Raw genomic sequence first — 21,747 nt, forward strand, 5'->3', positions numbered from 1 at the left:
CAAAAGTGTGGTTGCCATGGACATAGAATTTCCTGCCACATGAATTTTATAAATCTTTTATTTTCCTAGCTTATATTTTTGTGGATATCCTGTTTTGACCACACTGTTGGCTTATTCTCCCTGTAACCCTTTACCTTTTTTTCTTTGTTTTCTGCCATATTCTTCTTATCCTATTTGCTATATTGCTATCTATTGCTGTTGTTTAGTCAAAGAACATGAAAACATATTTGATCATAAATATATAATGTATACTTTTCTGATTCAGTTTTTGCACTTGTTTGGTTAATGAGTAAAGCCCAGGTTGCCCTGTTTTCTAGAGTCCACTTGGATTGTACAATGAGGCACTATTGCCTTTGTATCTTTTTTTTTTTGCTTTTATTTCTTGATTTACCTAAAATATATAATAATCTTTATCAAAACCACATAAGCATATACCATTAACCTATTTTGTGAAAATAAGCTAGGTTATCCTAGAAGTCAATCAATAACCATTATAATGGTATTTCAGAAATGATTTGCTAGTTTACATTTTCAGCCAACTATTTTTTGGACAGTGTCACCAAGCCAGGAATGGTACGTTAGATGTTTGCAAACTGTTTCTAGTAGGCTACCATTTAATTTGGCTCTAATTTCAGACGACATCTTCTGTTTTTCTTACTTTTTATGACACATCAAGAATGGGAACAGACATTAGACAACCACTATTTTTAGATTTGGCTCACTGAAATAAGCTGCACTCTAACCATCACAGCTTACAAAATAGGATAATACGTAAGAGGTTTTATGCTGAAGCTTGTAATGTCTGCCCTCTTTTTCCATCACTTATTTTTTAAATAAAATATGTCCTTTTTATGTGACATTTTTAGCCAAATGTTATTTTGAGGAATATAAAACTTGAGTTATGAAAAAAAAAATGGGTTTGCTGAAAATGAAATATTTTGTTTGCTCAAAACCATTTTTAGATAATACACATTAAAAGTAGCCCATGGCTAGAGGCTAGATTTTGAATGTTTTTAGCCATTGAATACACCTGTAGTGTTGCATTATTTATTTTCAGCCACAATGTCAACAAGTGGGCTACCAAAACAAGCCACCAAAGTTCCCCTAGGAACCTCATGCTGTAACATCAGGGGTTCCACTTTTCTTCAGAAAGTGAAATCCCCTTTAATAAATAATATAAAAAATATTATCATATATTATTACTAAGGATTACTAAAAACAATTATTGCCCATGGGACTTTGATAGAGTTGTGCCACAACAAATAATGCCACATAATATAAAAAAATCAAATCTTTTATTATTTATAAAGATTAAAAAATAGGTTGCAAAGTACAAGTAGCCAAATAATCAAGAGGTAAAATATGTAACCATTGATGTCTATGAAACTATGCAAATGCAAATCATTTTACAACAAATAATACTCATAATAATCTCAACGCATTTCATTAACAATGTTCACTTCTTTAGAAGATGGTGAAATCCAAATACATATCTGTGAAGAGACCATGTCATAGGAATACATAAATCAAATAGAAATCAAAGCATTCCCCAATCCTTATAAATATAAAAAGAGAGAAAACAGAATACTCATACACCCAACAAAGGGCACAGGAGCATCACTGAAACAAAAAATACCCCATAAAGGGCAAGTGTATGTTGGGGTCACATCAGACAAGTCTTGGCTGGGAGCTGAAGGTAGGATGAGACACCCAAAGGGGACAAGCAGGGACAGCTCACAGAGGCAAGGCCAACATATGTGTATAAGTCATTTAAGGCCTGTATACAAAACCTTAAAAGTAACAATTATAAGTAATAATTATCTTCTTAAGCAGACCTGAATTTAAGAACCACAAAGTACAACTCAGCAGCAAGTAAGGGGAAAAAAAAAAAAAAAAAAAAAAAATATATATATATATATATATATATATATATATATACTATATATATATACTATATATACAATAAATAAATAAGATTATCTTATCCTACTTATTTTTATCTTACTTTTTTTTTTCCCCTCACTTGCCGCAGAGTTTTACATTGTGGTGGGGGTTCTTAAACTCAGGCTTGCTTAAAAAGATGTAGTACATACTGTAATTATGTTGTATATACAGTAGGGTTTCCACATGTTTTTATTTTTTTATCTTGCATAATCCTGCAGTGATAAATATTTTGTTAGGTTCATCCACACATTGATATAGGAGGAGGAAACTGAACCCCTCCAAGTCCTGATTGCACTTCATCGGTCTCCCTCTGCTCCAGGTGCTGGCCTTAGGAGCTCATCCTGCTCACCCTATATAACACAGGGGTTGATTTACTAAAGGCAAATAGACTGCGCACTTTGCAAAGTGCAGTTGCGCTCTGCAAGAGCACTTGCTCCAGAGCTTAGTAAATTAGCAGAAGCTCTGCTGACTTCCATCATCCAATCATGTGCAAGCAAAAATGATTTGTTTGTTTTTCCTTGCTCGTGATTGGGTACTTTTTGCTAAGTGAAGCTTTACCTCATTTTCTAAGCTCTGGAGCAACTGCAAAAAACTTTGAAAAGTGCACAGTCTTTTTGCCTTTAGTAAATCAACCCCACTGTGTCAGAAGCCAACTCCTTGTATACATATTTATGGTGTGGTTTTACAGAGTACAGTTGTGTCCTTAGTTTCCTTTGAAAAAGAACACACACACACATTTAAATTTTAGAGCAATTTTAAAGCAAACACAAAACCAATTACAGGTATATCTAGCCTGTATGTCACCTTCCCTGTTCTCTTTAACTAAATATGCCACCCCCCCCCCCCACTCCCCCATTACACTTACTTACCTGAAAGTGGTTTTAAGTTTCTTTTAGCTCTGGTCCCAGAGTTTCTTCTTGTACTTGGCTGTGACAGTGGGGTTGGTTATAGGTATGGCAGTGATACTAATTGGCTTCTTCTGTCTGAGCAGCCAGTGGTAGCACTGCCTGCACCTATCCAAGGCAGTGTTGCCAACCGTCAGTATTTTTACTGGCAGCCAGTAAAAAAGGGTCACTTTTCTTCTGCTAGTAAAGGGGAAAAGGTTGCCAGTTAACCACTTCCCCACTGCTCACTGTGCTGCTACTGCGGCACAGTGGCTCGTTATCGTCTGGCGACGTAGGTCTACGTCACCAGACATTCCCCTCTCTCGGCGGCGCGCGCTGCCGGAGGCTCGCTCCCACTGTGTTCAGTCACAGCGGGAGTTGGGCCAGGGGAGGAGCGGCGGAGATCGCCGCTGCTCTTCCCCGATCGTCGGGGAATCTAGTTTGGAGATCCGCCCGCTTGTGTAAACAGAGCGGGCGGATCTCCTCAGTGACAAGGAGTGACAGATTGCAGTGTTCAGCATAGCTGAACACTGCAATCTGTCCCTGTGTCACTCAGTCACCTCCCCCCACACATGTCAGTAAGCACCAGGCATACATTAACCCCTCCCTCTCCAATAAAATTAACCCCTTCCCTGCCAGTGTCATTTTTACAGTAACAGTGCATATATATAGCACTGATTACTGCAGTAATGTCACTGGTACCCCCAAAAGTGTCAAAAATTTCAGTCAAGGGTCCGATCTGTCCGCCGCAATGTCGCAGTCCCGCAAAAAAAATTGCAGATCGCTGACATTACGCGTTAAAAAAAAACACCAAAAATGACAGAAATCTTTCCCCTTGTTAGTAAACGCAAAAACTTTTGCGCAAACCAATCAAAATACGCTTATTGTTATTTTTTATTACCAAACATAGGTAGCAGAAAACAAATTGGCCAAAAATGTAAAAAAAAATTTGGGGGGGGGTGGGGGATTTCATATAAAAAAATGTTAAAAATATTGTTATTTTATCAAAATAAACGCTCTTTTTTTGTTTATAGCGCAAAAGGTAAAAATTGCACAGGTGATCAAATACCACCAAAAGAAAGCTCTGTTTGTGGGAAAAAAAGGATGTAAATTTCGTTTGGGTACAGCGTCGCACGACCGAGCAATTGTCAGTTAAATTTGCACAGCGCCGAATCGCAAAAAGTGGCCCAGACGTAAGACAGCAAAATCCTCTGGTGGTAAAGTGGTTAAAAATATGGCTGTGAAGCTCAACTCTGGAGCCTACCAAGGCTATCTGAGTACTTGCTATAGTGTGTTTGAGCAGCCCCAGCAGGGGGGGGGGGGGTCTGGCAGAATCAGTGCCTGAGTGCATCATTGATGTCATGGCACAAGGGAGCTGAGGGGCCGATGATTCGTGTGCGGATCTGCAGGACAGGAGCAAGGCAAGCCGAGAGCGGGACCGTCAGTGCTGTTGAACTGGAGTGGACTGAAGGGATCACCTGGTATAGAGAAAGACTGTCAGTGTGACTCAGGAGAGGACGTATCATGTCGGTGAGGTGTCATCATCATCTGTTCTGCTGCACACTGCTGTCAGTGTCACTGTGAGAGTCAATTTCATGTGTGCATGTCTGCCCATTCTAATTTCTTGCCCTCCTGAGTCCTGTCCCTGAGTTAATTACTATTTCGAAAATAAAATAAGAATTATGTTTTTTGTTTAAATATCTACCTTAAATCACATTGCTAATTGCATATTGTACTTGTTTGTAGCCTAAATACTGAAATTTGCACTTAAAATTATAATTTTGTAACCTTTGGTAATGCCAGTAAAAACTTGGCTGGGCCAGTAAATTTTGGGTATCGGGTCACTAAATTTTATTCTGGTAGGTTGGTAACACTGATCCAAGGCTGCACAGGATTATAGTACCAAGAGCTGCGGGGAGCCCAAAACCTGCATCAAGATATCTATGCATTTACAACAGATCTAAAACTACAGCATATGTATTGTTTTACTAGGTATCAGTTGTTGCAGTGTGCAACAACAGACAGTAAAATCAATTTTTCCTAATTTTAGGGGAGGTTGACACTACAACATACGCATGTCAGGGCATTTTCATTGACATACATGGACAATGTTCCTGCAGTGTGTTTGTACATACATGGGATTTGTACATGTACTGTGATGCGTTTCATGTGTTGCAGTGGTTTTTGTTTTCAAGAAACACTTTTATTTTTCTTTAATCACCTCAATACTGAGCACTTTCACCCCTTCCGTCCCAGACCAATTTTCAGCTTTCAGCGCTATCGCACTTTGAATGACAAATACTCATGCTACACTGTACCCACATGAAATGTTTATCATTTTGTTCACACAAATAGAGCTTTCTTTTGGTAGTATTTTTTCACCACTGTTTTTTTTTTTTTTTTTTGCGATATAAGCGGGAAAGAAATAGCAAGAATTATGAAAAAGACAATATTTTCTACTTTCTGTTTTACAAAGAAATAAAAAAAAAATCTAATTTCGTCATAAATTTAGGCCAGAGTGTATTCTGCTACATGTCTTTGGTAAGTGTATGATAATAGGTTTGTGTGAAAGGTATAGAGTCTACAAGTTAGGCCTATGTATCATTAAAAATGGATCAATCCTGATGTACTGACTACCTATCTTATTTCTTGTTTGTGTGAAAGTTATAAAGTCTACACGCTAGGCCTTTGTATCATTAAAAATGGATCAATCCTGATGTATTGACTACCTAATTTCATGTAATTTCATGAGGCCCTAAAATGTCAGAACAGTACAAATACCCCCCAAATTACCCCTTTTTGTAAAAAGGACAGTCCAAGGTGTATTTAGTAAGAAGCATAGTGAGTTTTTCGAATTTTCCATTTTTTTATGCCCACAATAGTTTGGGTAATGATGATATTTTTATGTATTACGCAGGGCAAAAATAAACTTGCAACTACACCCTAAAATATATTCTGCTACTTCTCCTGAGTATGGCAATACCACATGTGTTTTCCAGAGCCTGGCCACATACAGAGACCCAACATTCAAGTAGTACCGTCAGGCGTTCTGAAGGCATAAATTACACATTTCATGTACCTATTACATTTTTGAAGGCCCTGGAGCACCAGGACAATAGAATTACCCACAAAATGACCCCATTTTGGAATAAAAAAAACCCTCAATGTATATTCTACGAGGCATAATGAGTCTTTTGAACATGTCATTTTTTTCCACAAGTTTTTGGAAAATGTGGAAAGAAAATGAAAACATATTTTTTTTTTTACACAAAGTTGTCAATTTCTAAGATAATTCTAACACATAGCATGTACATAGCAAAAATGGCATCCCAAAATACATTCTGCTACTCGTCCTGAGTATGGCGATACCACATGTGTGAGACTTTCCAAAGCCTGGCCACATACAGAGGCACCGTCAGACGTTCTAGGAGCATAAATTACACATTTCATTTCCTAAATACCCATCATTTTTTTGAAGGCCCTGTATATTTTTTTAGCCATGTGGACAGATGTGCCCAGATGATTCCTGGGACAGATATGTGACAGATGTTGATCACTGGGCCGTGGCAGATGTTCACTGGGACAGATGTGTGAGATGTGCTCAGGGACAGAAGTGACAGATGTGGCAGATCGCAGACAGATGTGGCAGATGATTACAGACATATGTTGCAGATGATTCCTGGGACAGATATGTGACAGATGTTGATCACTGGGCTGTGGCAGATATTCCCTGGAACAGATGTGGCAGATGTTCATTGGGACAGATGTGGCAGATCATAGACAGATGTTGCAGATCACAGACAGATGTGGCAGATGATTACAGACATATGATTACAGACAGACGTGGCAGATGATTATGGACAGATGTGGCAGATAATTACGGACATATGTTGCAGATGATTCCTGGGACAGATATGTGACAGATGTTGATCACTGGGCTGTGGCAAATATTCCCTTGGACAGATGTGGCAGGTGTTCACTGGGACAGATGTGGCAGATCATGGACAGATGTGGTAGATCACAGACATATGTGGCAGATGATTACAGACAGATGATTACAGACAGATGTGGCAGATGATTACAGATGTGACAGATAATTATGGACAGATGTGGCAGATAATTACGGACATATGTTGCAGATGATTTACAGACATATGTGGCAGATGATTACAGACAGATGTGGCAGATGATTACTGACAGATTTGGCAGATGATGTGCGCCAGATTACAGACACATGTGGCAGATGCTCACTGACAGATGTGGCAGATGATGTGTGCCAGATGATCACAGACAGATGTGTCAGATGATCACAGACAAATGTGCCAGATGGTCACGGACAGATGTGGTAGATGATCACAGACAGACATGGCAGATGATGTGGGCCAGATGATTACAGACAGATGTGGCAGATGATCACTGACAGATGTGGCAGATGATGTGTGCAAGATGATCATGGACAGATGTGGCAGATGATCATGGACAGATGTGGCAGATGATCACAGACAGATGTGGCAGATGATCACAGACAGACGTGGCAGATGATGTGCACCAAATGATCACAAACAGATGTGCCAGATGATCACGGACAGATGTGTCAGATGATCACGGGCAAATGATCACAGACAGATGTGGCAGATGTTCACTGGGATAGAATATTTTACTGGGACAGATGTGTGACAGGTGTTTTTACTGTGTTGGGGAGTTTTGGGGACACTAGCTGGGTGATCAGTGAGTAAAAAGCAGTAAAAATGCTGTAAACTCACTGATCTCTGGCTGGCAGCACAGATCTGCTCTCCTTCTCCTCACTGACAGGCTCTGTGCGAGGAGAAGCAGAGCCAATCTCCGTTACTGCAGCCATGTTAACATTACATGATGGCTGTGATTGGACACAGCCATCATGTGATCAGGAGTGCCAATCACAGAGCCCTCCTGCCAAGCAGTGTTGCGCTGTGTCTGGGGGACACAGGCACACCAGTATTGCACAGCAGCACAGGCACCAGGCCACGCAATCTCCCTCCTTCTGAAGGACGTTCAGGAACGTCCACTCAGGAGGAGGAAACCGTATATATATGCAGTGGCTGGGTTGGAGAAGGTTAAACAATGTGTTCTGCAGTTCATAGCAAATTGCTACAATATGATAGAATATTGCCTGTCTCATTTTTTTTTCAGCTCACTATGTTGATGTGAACTACACACTACAGACAGCAAGACTTTCTGCCCTGTCCATGCATTAGGACTATTTTGAGCAATGTGAATGGGGTATGAACAAGCCTAAAATGTGATCAAACACTGTTTATGATTCAAGATACTTTTTCAAACAAGCAATCATGATTTTTATTGATTACATTTTGTTACCTAGTTAGAGAAGATTCAATTAAGACATAACATAAACTGAGCAATAGAATACAATTGCTCTGGATTAGCAGAAAGCATTTAATTTAATTTTAGTATGCAATATTAAATCCTTAAAGGGAAACCATACTGATTTTTGGTCAGTTAAATATAAATAGTTTTTGCTATAGGCACAAAATTTTATTTTATAAAAACATTTAGTATATGATACAAGATTTTCAAAGCACTATGGATTAGCTAGATACAGCACAGCTGATGCGGCCTGCTTTGAAACTCAATTTGTCTGAATGAAACATTGGTTGGACCTGCTGATGAGGGGTGACAAACTGTAATGAGTCATTCATTTGAATGTGTAAATTGGAGCTTGAGCTGTTGAGTTCTGTAAACAGCTTTTTTTCTTTCAGCAGACAATAAGGAGAAAAATAAATTGTGAAAAAGACTTGGGGAATTCAGCTGCAGGCTAAAAATGTTATTAATATCAACATTTTTTAAGTACTAATAATGAAAGAAAATGTCTCAAAGTGCCCTGCATTTCCTTTTAAGGAAGTTTGTTGTAAAAGAAACTCCACTGACCTGAAAAAATTGATTGATTTCAGAATTCCAGATTCACTCTGATGTACTTGTTGCATAGTTGTTCCATGTTGGTGATAAGGAATGTAATGAGGTAACTAGCATTTTCAGAAGGAAGTCAGACGTGACAGCCTCCGAATTTCCCTAAGCACAGATTTCTTTATAAGTCATTCTTTTGGTTATACAGTACGTCTCTTGTGGGTCACAGGAGTATATTTACCTTTGTTCTCCTGTGACACAGAGTCAGCTTATAGCTGCCTGTTGTCTGTTATTAGTTGATGGGGCAGAGCCACCAGGCTTTGGTTGGATCCTGAGAATATTGTCAGGATCCACCCCACTGCCTGATTGACAGCTGACTCCAACTTTCAGCACAGCTGTGAGCCAGAGCCAGCTGGTCTCCTTCCCCCCATACTTAGCTTGGGGAGGGGGGGGGGGGTCCAGTGAGCACTGGAGGAGCAGAGCAGAGAGCAGTGAATGTTAGTCACTGTTCTCTGCTCAGAATAGACCGAGAACTGAGCAAACAGGGAATGGAGTTTAAAATGCATCATTGTTGCTAGGATGCAGCATGGGACATTTTTATGTTCCTGAGACATTTATTTGGGGGGGGGGGGGGATATTGTGGATCTTTTTTTTTTTTTGACATCTTGTGACATTATTTTTTGGACATCAAAGGGCATTATTATTATTATTTTTATTATTATTATTATTATTTTTATTATTATTATTATTATTATTATAGTAAAGGACTTCATATATGGTGTGTGTGTTTATTTACTAAAGGGGGGTTCCTATTAGCCTTAAAATGGGCAAAATTGATTGGCAGGATTCATCCCTCCTAGACTTTAATAAGGAGGCAACATTCACAACTTTCAAATTTCTTTTTAAATGTTTGGCAAACATCCTTTAAACCGAACTCATGCACATCTGGCTCCTGCTTACCATAAAAATAACGGCCTAATTCATGACAGATACTACAAACAACACTCCTAATCTGGCAATGTGACTGACTGTCCTGACTATTTTCCAGTGTAGGGATTGTCATTAACTCTCCCTTTCCTCTCCTCCTGTCCATTCACAAAAATCCTTGTATTCTTGTTTTCACAGAATGCAAGGCACTCTGTGAAAGGACATGCGGTGATCTTGCCATAAACCCACACCTATATTATAGCTGGGACTATCAGTCACAGTGTTGAAAGAAGAGCGCTATCTGTAGTATCCAGCATGAACAAAAATTTCATTTTACACAAAGCAGCAGCCACCTAAACCTAAGATACTAATCATTAGATGTATTGTATTTCAATTGTGCTGTTTGCAAAAAAAAAAAAAAAAAAAATTCACTTTAACCACTTCCGCTCCGGAAGGTTTTACCCCCTTAGTGACCAGGCCATTTGTTTTGCGATTTGGCACTGCTTTACTTTAACGAAAATTTGTGCGATCGTGCGACACTGTACCCAAATACAAGTGATGTCCTTTTTTCCCCACAAATAGAGCTTTCTTTTGGTGGTATTTGATCACCGCTGCAGTTTTTAGATTTTGCACTATAAACAAAAAAAGAGCGACAATTTAAAAAAAAACAATATTTTTGGCTTTCTGCTATAAGACATTCCCAATAAAAAAAATAAAAAAAATCAAATTTGTTTGATTGTTTAAGCCAATTTGTATTCTGCTACATATTTTTGGTTAAAAAAAAATCCCAAAAAACGTATTTTATTTGGTTTGCGCAAAAGTTATAGTGTTTACAAACTACGGGATAGATTTTTGGACTTTTTATTTATTTTTTTGTTTTTATTAGTAATGACGGCGATCAGTGATTTTTAGCGAGACTGCGACCTTGCGGCGGACAGAATGTATACACAAATCCTGGGACAGGATTTGACAGAGGGGCGGGGGAAGGGATGTTGGGGCGCCGGAAAAGTATATAAATGCAATCTAAATGTCTAAAAAAATATATGTATTAAATACATCAATAAATGAACAAACAAAAACATTCTAATGATAATACAGATTATCAAAAATCCATGACAATAAATACATGACAAATTTATTAAAATTCACTTTAGGAGGCTATCTACAGCGTGGGTGCCAAGCAACACGTATGGCACAAAGGAAATTTATTGGTTCAGGATGCAGACCACTACGCATTTCAACTTTTTGAGAAGTCTTCCTTAATAAGCAGACGAGCAAGTAATCCATACAATGCATGAATATAAAATAGCACATAACAATATACGAAATATCCAACAACACAATTATATATAAGACTGAAGGACTTACGTACTAGACAGTCCTCCAAAGAAAATGCAACAACTATAAATGAAAGAACAATGTACAATGCATTGGCTGTATGCAGATGGAAGACCCTGGGACAACCCAACTGCACGAGTCCGGGACGTGGTTTCGTGACTGGGGAGTATAAGGGAATAAGGGAAACTCCTACTGAGTAATAAGACTGGCTGTGACACTTTCACAGCCTGCTTTGCCTTTGGCCACCACTAGAGGGAGACTCCATTCCAATCCAGCTATCTGACCACACACAGGCAGATACAAACCTTACATACAATCTGGTACACCCCCCCCCCCCTTCCCCTCCCTTACTCTTTCCTTTTTTCATCCTTTTTTCCTTTCTCCATGTGGATGGATAACATTTATTTGTTTCCACACAGTTTCATGTTATGTTGTTTTGGAATTGTTTATATGTATGATCTGTATTGTTTTTTATGTCTTGGCTGTTGCACTGTGATAGACTTCCTGTGGGGGCTCTAGCTTGCTCAGCGCCAACTGGGTTCCACCCGGCACATGTAGCCCCTTCCCTTGTGGGAAGGTATCACTTCAGTGGGTTTCCTCCTTTCCGGTATACCCTTTGGGGCCACCGGATACCTGTGTCGGCGCTAGTGTTTTTCCCATCCCTCTGCCCTCTTCCAACATGGCCGCCCCGGCTTCTCTTCCACCCTTCTGGGCGCACGTCACTGGACGCGTCATCGGCCGCGGGTGTGATAGGTTAACACTCTGGGGGGCAGGCGGAGTTCCTTGCTCCATTACAGGCACCTGGATGGGTGTCTCTCATTCACTGGAGACACTGTGGGGATTGGTCCATTTCCTGTGGGGGTGGCCCCCCCCTTCCCTATATACCTCCACACCTGACAGGTATAGTCATTCCCTTGCTTCATCTGGGAGGTACACTTTCTGTGTGACGGTGTGGAGGTAATTATATGATATCTTAGATAGCCCTTATCTTTTTTTTTATCTGCTATGCTACCCCTATTTAATGGAATTAATTTTATTTTAATACTTTACTGATAGTTCCTTTTTTCCCCTGTTTGGGGACTATTTTTTCTCTTTTTTATCTGCAGAAAGGAGTATTGGTTACAGCTATTTTTTGTGTCACCAAGCCTCCACTCGGGAGGCTAAGTTTTTTTTGTTGGACTGTGGACATACTGATCCCTAACTTGGCCTCGCCTTAAGGTAAATATATAGGTGGCCTAGTTCATACATATATATCATCCTCTTTATACCTGCCCCTAGGTGCTTTTCTATGGCCACTATTGTTTTCTATGGCCTTATACTTTATATTTGTTTTTTGCTAGGATTCTCTCTATCCGTTTTATGCCTTGCCCCTTATGGTCCCCTGGTTAGGACTCGTGCAGTTGGGTTGTCCCAGGGTCTTCCACCTGCATACAGCCAATGCATTGTACATCGTTCTTTCGTTTATAGTTGGTGTATTTTCTTTGGAGGACTGTCTAGTACATAAGTGCTTCAGACTTATATATAATTGTGTTGTTGGATATTTTGTATATTGCTATGTCATCTGTAGCTCAGATGACGCCCTAGGAGGAGGGCGAAACGCGTCTAGCTATTGGCTGAAGCGTCCCGCATCGCGACGACGTCACATCCGGCCGGTGGAGCGCACGCTGCGAGAGCAACTAACCACCGAGCCGTTACTTGCTCATTTTAATCCATTGTTTGTAAGTAGGTTTCTGCTTATTTAAAATACATATTACTTATACGTACTTCACCATGGTGGGCTTTGTATTTCTATGAGGACACCCTGGATCCATACATTATTGGCATTAAGGACTTCTCTCATAAGCTGATCCACAAGATTGCTCCTAACAGGATTTGTGACTATACATCAGAAGATCACACACTATCCAATGCCCGATTTCCATCTGCTTGTGGTGAGTAGGGAAACATAGGGGGAGCACCAGCACTTTTGTTTCAAGAAATTGGAGCACCTTAGCACCTGGATTCATGCACTGAAGGACTATTAACTAATAATATGTTTTGCACTAATTATTTTGCACTTTTAGATTTTTTTGCACTCATCTATTAATATAGCATCACAGCACTTGGATATTTACACCGAAGGACTATTTATGTATTGAAAGATTACTTATTAATTAATTTAAGCATATGTGCATTGCACACAGTTTTATTGATGTCAATTTGGTAATTGTTACATAAGTTAGCAGCGCTGATCATTTTTTGGTTTTTATCACTATAAAGGCACAAGCACTTTATTTTTCAGCGGCAGCTACATCACATATTACTGCATCACCTTAATTTATTTACCATAAGCGCGAGGTTAACTATTCCCGTTTAGCAGACAGAAATGACACAAAGTGCTCTTAACCACATTTTTTCCCCCGGAGGATTTGGCTGCTCAATGACCATGACCAGGCCTTATTTTGATTCGGCACTGCGTGATTTTAACAGCAATTGCGCGGTTGTGCAACGCTGTACCCAAACAAAATTGATGTCCTTTTTTCCCACAAACAGAGCTTTCTTTTGGTGGTATTTGATCACCTGTGCGATTTTTATTTTTTGCGCTATAAACAAAAAAAAGAGCGTCAATTTTGAAAAAATACCAATATTTTTCACATTTTTTATATGAAATTCTCAAAAAAAAAATGTAAAATCTAAATTTTTTAACATTTTAGGCCAATTTGTTTTTTGCTACATATTTTTGGTAAAAAAAAAAATCGCAATAAGTGTATTTTGATTGGTTTGCACAAAAGTTATTGGGTTTACTAACTACGGGAAAGATTTGTGTAATTTTTTATTGTTTTTGTTTTTACTAGTAATGGCGACAATCTGCAATTTTTTTTTGGGGAACTGCGACATTGCGGCGGACAGATTGGACCCCTAACTGACATTTTAGACACTTTTGGGGGTATCAGTGACATTACTACAGTAATCAGTGCTAAAAATATGCACTGTTACTGTAAAAATTACACTGGAAGGGAAAGGGTTAACTGTACTGGTGATCAAGGGGTTAAATGTGTCCCTAGGGGCATGATTCTAACTGTGGAGGGGCATGGCTTGGAAAGTAATCACAGAGACATGCGATCCTATATAGCAGGATCACATAGCCTCTGTGATCACTTCAGGGAGAATGACAGACGGCTGTGCAGAGTTGTATAAAGTACTCGAAACCCATACTTGAGTAAAAGTACAAGTGCTCGATCAAAAAGTGACTTGAGTAGAAGTGGAAGTGCTCAATCAAAAAGTGACTTGAGTAGAAGTACTAAAGTATTCAACATTTTTTGTACTTAAGTATTGCAAGTAGTTTTTTTCAAAATTTTGCTACTTAAGTACTGAAAGTAAAAGTACCAGTAGTTTTGAAAAAAAAAATTGCTACTCAAGTACTGAAAGTAAAAGTACAAGCACTGTGTTATGTAGTTATTAAAGAAAGAAGTTAAAAGTTTGAACATCATATTGTTTTTTATTATTTCAAATGCAGCTTTTATTTACACATACAGTAGCATTTATTTCCGTATGCGCTGATAATACACACGTTTTGAGCTACATGAAACCTGCCATCTACTGTTCTGGCAGTGGTAATTTTTATAATAGTAACGAGTAACTATGCAGCACAAAAAAAAAACATCGGAGTAGAAGTATTGAAATCATCGAAAAAATGTAGTGAAGTAAAAGTGGAAGTAGGAGAAAAAAATTCTACTCTAGGAAAGTACAGATACCGCCTTTCGGTACTTAAGTACAGTAGTGAAGTAGTTCTACTTAGGTACTATACATCTCTGCGGCTGTGTTTACATCAGCCTTCTGTCCTTCTTTCTCTGCTGCGGGAGATCGTGAGTGGCCGGCTCCCCAGGTAACGAGCGGGGGCGGGAGCACGCCACCGGCGGCACGCGCTCGCCCCCTAAAGTCTCCTGAGTGAGCAACGTAGGGCTATGTCGCTTTGCCCAGCAGCGGCAGAGTGCCGCAGTATATGTGCGGGGGCGAGGCACAAGTAGTTAATTGAGACAAGTAAAGACTATAGAGGGATATGCTTTGTTCATATTTCATTTCTGAAGTTTACAACCACTTTAAGAAGTGATATATGCACACTAAGGATCTTGGCTCTGCCCTTATCACATGTGTTGTGAAGTCAAACAAGGGAGTTTCTTCCCTACTATTGTATTCTCCATGAGCTAATGTGCACTGGATATCCAGAAGTATAATGTCTGCAGTTTAGGAAGCGTGTCTGAGGATTTACCCACCTGCAGCCAGTTAAAGTTACACTCATAAAACTACTGATGCACTTGGCAGAACATTAAGAGCATTTGAATAAATATGGTAATGCTGAAAGAGCCTGAGTCTCTGTTGCAATAAGAAAACAACACTGCGTGCTGGGAACTCAGGTATAGAGATCTCATTGTCAGAGTCCCTGAGAAAAACAAGAAGTCTGCGAGTGATTCATCCTTCTGGTATTTAACAAAAAAAAAAAGAAAAATCCATGTTGAATGAACCATTTCTAAGGGATATTGCACCTTAGCAAAGTCTTATACTTAGTGTTATAGAACAATGTAAACATTTGAATTCACAATACCATGCTGTTCTAATGCCCGTTTTTGTTTTTTATTAAAACAGCACTGTCTAATAATTAATTTTAAGACTTTTTTATTCTGTGTTCACAGTCCCTCATAGATACATAAGAGGGGACATTTACTGAATCTGGAGCACTCAAAATCTGGTGCAGCTGTGCATGGAAGCCAATCAGCTTCTAACTTCAGCTTGTTCAATTAAGCTTTGACAATAAGGCCCCTTTCACACATGTCCGATCCTGTCCATTCCGTTTTCTGCTCAGCGGGGGATCGATCCGCCGATACCCCGCTGAGCAGGCGGATGACAGCTCCGTCTCCACTCTGTGTGCGGAGACGGAGGTGTCAGATCCCTGCTCTTCTCTATGGGGGAATTGGATGAGAACGGACCGCCTGTCCGTTCTCATCCGATCCGAACCGTAGGACGCATCGAAAAATAGGGTTTCTATCCGTCTGGATTTGACGGATAGGATCAGGTCGGATGTCAGCGGACATGTCTCCGCTGACATCCGCTGCCCCATAGGGATGCATGCATGGGGCATCCGTTCAGATCCTGAACGGTCCACATGTGTGAAAGGGGCCTTAGCCCTCATTCACACTGAACGCGGCTTTGAAATCGTGTGAGTTTATTTGATTTCAAAGCTGCATTTCAGTCTGACTTTGGGGGTGACTTCAAAGACATTTGTGCAAGTTCATGCACAAATGTCTATTGAAATCGCCCCTGAAGTCCCCAAAAGTAGTTCCTATCAAATCGCATGTCAAATTGTGCTGATGTATACGGGGGGCTAAAATGTGGAAGCTGATCAGTTACTATGGATAGCTGAACCAGATTTTTGTTTTAGTAATCCACCCCCTCCATATTGTCATATAACTTCTATAACCTGCATTTCCAGTGGAGATAGCTCTTTAAATTATTGAAGTGTGAGGATTACACAGGTATTTCTGAATTGGAAAATGGATCATCCTAAATTGCTTCCGAGAGCTAGGACAAGTAGGGACAGGAAGGGAAGCTGATATAGGCACAGTGTTTTCATGTAGGGGGGGGGGCACCATGTTAATAAGCTGCTCCTTCCTCAATCTCCATCACACTATATAAAGCGCTTAACTGTAGCATCAACATTTAAATTGCTTTTGAGGCAAACATATACAGCCGTGGAATAATAATGGAAAGAGGTTTGTTTGAAATCTTTGCAAATTTATAAAAATAAAAAACAAAAAAAATCTCATGTACATATAGTAAGTATTCATAGCCTTTGCTATAACACTCAAAATGGAGCTCATGTGCATTCTGTTTCCACTGATAATCCTTAAGGTGTTTCTACAACTTTATTGGAGTCCACCTGTGGTAAATTCAGTTGATTGGACATGATTTGGAAAGGCACACACCTGTCTATATAAGGTCCCACAGTTAACAGTGCATGTCAGAGCAAAAAGGAATGCAGAATTATTTTTTGCAGTATTAAAGGTTCCAATGAGCACAGTGGCCTCCATCATCCGTAAATGGAAGAAGTTTGGAATCACCAGGACTCTTCCTAGAACGGGCCGCCTGGCCAAACTGAGTGATCAGGGGAGAAGGACCTTAGTCAGGAAGGTGACCACGTTTACTCTGGCAGAGCACCAGCGTTTCTCTGTGGAGAGAGGAGAACCTTCCAGAAGAACAACAATCTCTGCAGCATTCCATCAGTCAGGCCTGTATGGTAGAGGGGCCAGACAGGGGCCACTCCACAGTAGAAGTCACTTGACAGCCCACCTGGAGTTTGCCAAAAATGCAAGCGTCATGTTTGGAGGAAACCAGACACTGCTCATCACCTAGCCAATACCATCCCTACAGTCAGTGGCGTAGCGTGGGGGGTGCAGGGGGGGCCAGCCGCACCGGACGCAACATCTGGGGGGGGGGGCGCATCCGCAGTGTCACTCTGTCTGTCTAACTCTGACATACACAGTTCACACACTGTCTGCGGCTGCCTCTATCTTTAGGCTGAGAGATGTCCAGCGCGGCCGCCCTATGGCTGAAAATGGCAGATCGGGGCGGGGCTGGACTGTGCCTCATCTGTCCATTGGTGTAAGGTGGGGTGGCGTTGCAAGCCAAGCCCCGCCTATGCCGCCTCACCTCACTGCTCAGTTAGTTTAACAGCAAGTGAATCAGCCGCCTGGCGCTGTCACGGAGTGTTTTTTTTTTTTAATCACCTGATTAAAGCCAGAGGCTCTAATAGGCTTCATAAAAGGGTGGACCCGGGGGCGCAGAGCAGTGCGCCCCGAGCCCACCCATTGTGTGACAACAGCGAATGTTCACTATTGTCAAACGGATCCTCCTCCTGGCCAATCAGGAAACTGGTCCGAGACCCGCTTCCTGATTGGCCGAAAGGCGAACGCATGCCATTGGCCGAGGAGGAGGCGGGAGGACTCAAGGAGAGTCAGAAGACGCAGGGAACTGAGGAGAAGCCCCCGCTGCAGGTAAATCTCTGTGCATTGAAGGGGGCACGCTGGTCCGTCTGCATTGAAAGGGGGCATGCTGGTCATTCTGCATTGAAAGGGGGCACGCTGTTCATTCTGCATTGAAAGGGGGCATGCTGGTCATTCTGCATTGAAAGGGGGCACACTGTTCATTCTGCATTGAATGGGGGCACCCTGGTCATTCTGCATTGAAAGGGGGCACGCTGGTCTCTCTGCATTGAAAGGGGGCACGCTGGTCATTCTGCATTGAAAGGGGGCACGCTGGTCTCTCTGCATTGAAAGGGGGCACGCTGGTCATTCTGCATTGAAAGGGGGCACGCTGGTCTCTCTGCATTGAAAGGGGGCACACTGGTCATTCTGCATTGAAAGGGGGCACGCTGGTCATTCTGCATTGAAAGGGGGCACGCGGGTCTCTCTGCATTGAATGGGGGCACGCTGGTCTCTCTGCATTGAAAGGGGGCACGCTGGTCATTCTGCATTGAAAGGGGGCACGCTGGTCTCTCTGCAATGAAAGGGGGCACGCTGGTCATTCTGCATTGAAAGGGGGCACACTGGTCTCTCTGCATTGAAAGGGGGAACGCTGGTCATTCAAACTTGTATTTAGATGCATTTTACTTTAATTACTTTAATAATCAGTATTTTCATAACAAACAATACATGTGCTTAGGGGGTAAGGGTTTCTTTAACTAAGCAAGTGGAAGAGACTCGAGTGCTAAAATCCCGCGGATTAGGGGGCGCAAATTACTTGCCTTGCCCCGGGTGCTGACAACCCATGCTACGCCACTGCCTACAGTGAAGCATGGTGGGGGCTGCATCATGCTGTGGGGATGTTTTTCAGTGGCAGGTATTAGGTGACTAGTCAGGATCGAGGGACAGATGAATGCAGCAATGTACAGAGACATCCTTAATGAAAATCTGCTCCAGAGCGCTCTGAACCTCAGACTGGGGCAAAGGTTTATCCTTCAACAGGACAATGACCCTAAGAACACAGCCAAATAACAAAGGATTGACAATGGGACAACTCTGTGGATGTCCTTGAGTGGCCCAGCCAGAGCCCAGACTTGAACCCGATTGAACATCTCTGGAGAGATCTGAAAATGGCTGTGCACTGACACGCCCCATCCCACCTGATAGAGCTTCAGAGGTCCTGCAAAGAAGTATGGGGGAAACTGCCCAAAAATAGGTGTGCCAAGCTTGTAGCATCATATTTAAAACACTTGAGGCTGTAATTGGCGCCAAAGGTGCTTCAAAAAAGTATGAGCAAAGGCTGTGAATACATGGGATTTTTTTTTGTTTTTTATTTTTAATAAATTTGCAAATATTTCAAACAAACTTCTTTCACGTTTTCATTATGGGGTATTGTTTGTAAAATTTTGAGGAAAATAATGCATTTAATCCATTTTGTAATAAGGCTGTAACATACCAAAAGGTGGAAAAAGTGAAGCACTGTGAATACTTTCTTGATGCACTGTATGATATACAATACAATGGTAAAAAGTGCTATAAAGTGCTGTATGAAATAGTTCATAAAAAGTGTCAAAAATGTCTTCCAAAGTTTTAAAAAGTGCCACCACGCTGTGCAAACAATATACAACGTGTTCCCAATCTTCCGGTAATGGGCTGTAGTGCTCCACCACTTTTGCCATACCAGAGAACCAGATTTCCACGACAACCCACTACAGGTAGGTCATGTATAGCCTGTTGTTATAATGGGGTTCCCAATGGTTCTGGTGTTCCTCCTCAATGTTGTTTAACCAGCAATCCTCTCACATAGCCCAGTCAGACGGCACATGAAAAGAGCAAAGAGGGACCGGCATAGTGTAAAACCTTAAACTTTTATTTTCAAAATCAATATTCATATAAACATGTAGCGGTGCTACACCTGGCACCAAGGGGTATGAACAATGTAAACACTTTAAAATCCACTGCAGTGTAAAGCTCAGTACATCAAATGTAAATTGTGTCATGCATTACAACTCTCATTATATCCTTCCTGGTCTGTCCCTGGGTGTACTAGACCTCGCTTCCAGGTGTAGTTTGCGTGATGGTGTCAAAGGGGAGGAGTAAGCAAAATTCTTCCACCATCACAGAGGTGAACTTTCAAACGTTCAGAGATATTCCCTCCTCTATCTTGCCAGCTGACCTTATCTGTATCATCCACAGCTGTACAATCTTTCAGGGAACAGGAGTCCTGTACAAGGACATTTCTGTTCATGCAGCGTGTAGCCAATTGATCAACTGCAGAGATCCCAAAACCTTCAGGTTTCCCATGGCTGTAACGCCGCATACAAGTGAAATCTGCTTTCAGCCTCTACGTGGTTGGTTTGTGGGCTTGTAAGGAGCTTAAGTCACTACTGCAGGCATGATTCAGCTCCCAAAAGACCTCCTCCAAAGTTGAACACTGATAATGATAAGGTAAAGGTCTTTTTAAAGCATATTTTGTAGTCACAAGAACTGTTGCATATGTGTGCAGTGTATGCATCATGTGGGTTTAGGTCCTATGTATCTATACCAATTTTGGCCCCTTCCACTCCTAGTGCAGTGTGTTATCACACTTTTCATTCATGTAGGTGCTCTACACACAATGGATCTTTCTTCTAGCAATACCCCTGATGCCTTAAATTTTATTTTGCCTCTCACAAGTTCAGCACTATACACAACTAATGAATGAACCAAAATATTCAAATCGGACAACACATAATATTCACAAGTAATTGAAAGTCCCATAAGACAAAAAATGATGTGTCCAAAAACACAAGAAAAAGTCCATGTGTGGAGGTGAAGTAATGTATCCAACAATGGTAGAAATGATCACAGTGATAGCCAGATCCTGTCACCAAGGGAGACAAATACAAGTATCTGCTCACCAGATGTCATGGACCCACAATGCCGTATAGCATATGGGTCATATAAGGCTTCATACAAGGGATCCTGGATTCCTCACTAACAGACTGTACCCACGGATGTTCCAATACCCTTTGAAGATGTCTGATACGACTAAACGCTTCAGATCTCCTCATAGAAAGCCTGTCTTGATTGCATTTTTGCTGTCTGTACCAGTGGATACTTGTAAGCAGGGCCGCTGATAGGGGGGGACCACCAGCCCTCTTGTAGGGGGCCCGAGCACACAGGGGGGCTCACACAGAGAGGGGGATTAGTGATGGACAACAAATACAGAAATCTTCCTCCAGCACCTGAATCTGATCTGTCCCTCTCCCTGCTATCAGCTTTTATCTGTTGAGAAAGAGACAGTTGTGTGGGCCCCCCACCCAGCACTTATCTCTGCTCAGGAGTTTATTTGTAAATTGTAACTTTGTTTCTCTCTCTCTGTGTCTCTGATCACTGAGCTCCAACTGCCCAGCCTCTAAATTTTTTTTCATCTCATCTTCTTTTTCATTTAAACATAGTTTTTTTAGATTTAGCAGGAATTATGCGAGTTATGTTATATTTGTGTCTGATAATAGTGATTTTGTTGTAATTTTAGCTAAATATATCTTTAATATTTTCTTGGGGGGCCCTGCCAGGTAGTCTGTACGGGGCCCCGTGATTTCTAACAGCAGCCCTGCTTGTAAGTGCACTTCAAAGACATAATTTTTTGTCTTTTGGGACTTTCAACTACTTGTGAATATTATGTGTTGTCACATTTGAATATTTTGGTTCATTCATTAGTTGTGTATAGTGAATTGTCACAGTTCCCATATTCATTCAGCGCTGCACTTATATAT

Source organism: Pelophylax lessonae, assembly GCF_965119305.1.
Source record: "Pelophylax lessonae genome assembly, chromosome: 3".
NCBI lineage: Eukaryota > Metazoa > Chordata > Amphibia > Anura > Ranidae > Pelophylax > Pelophylax lessonae.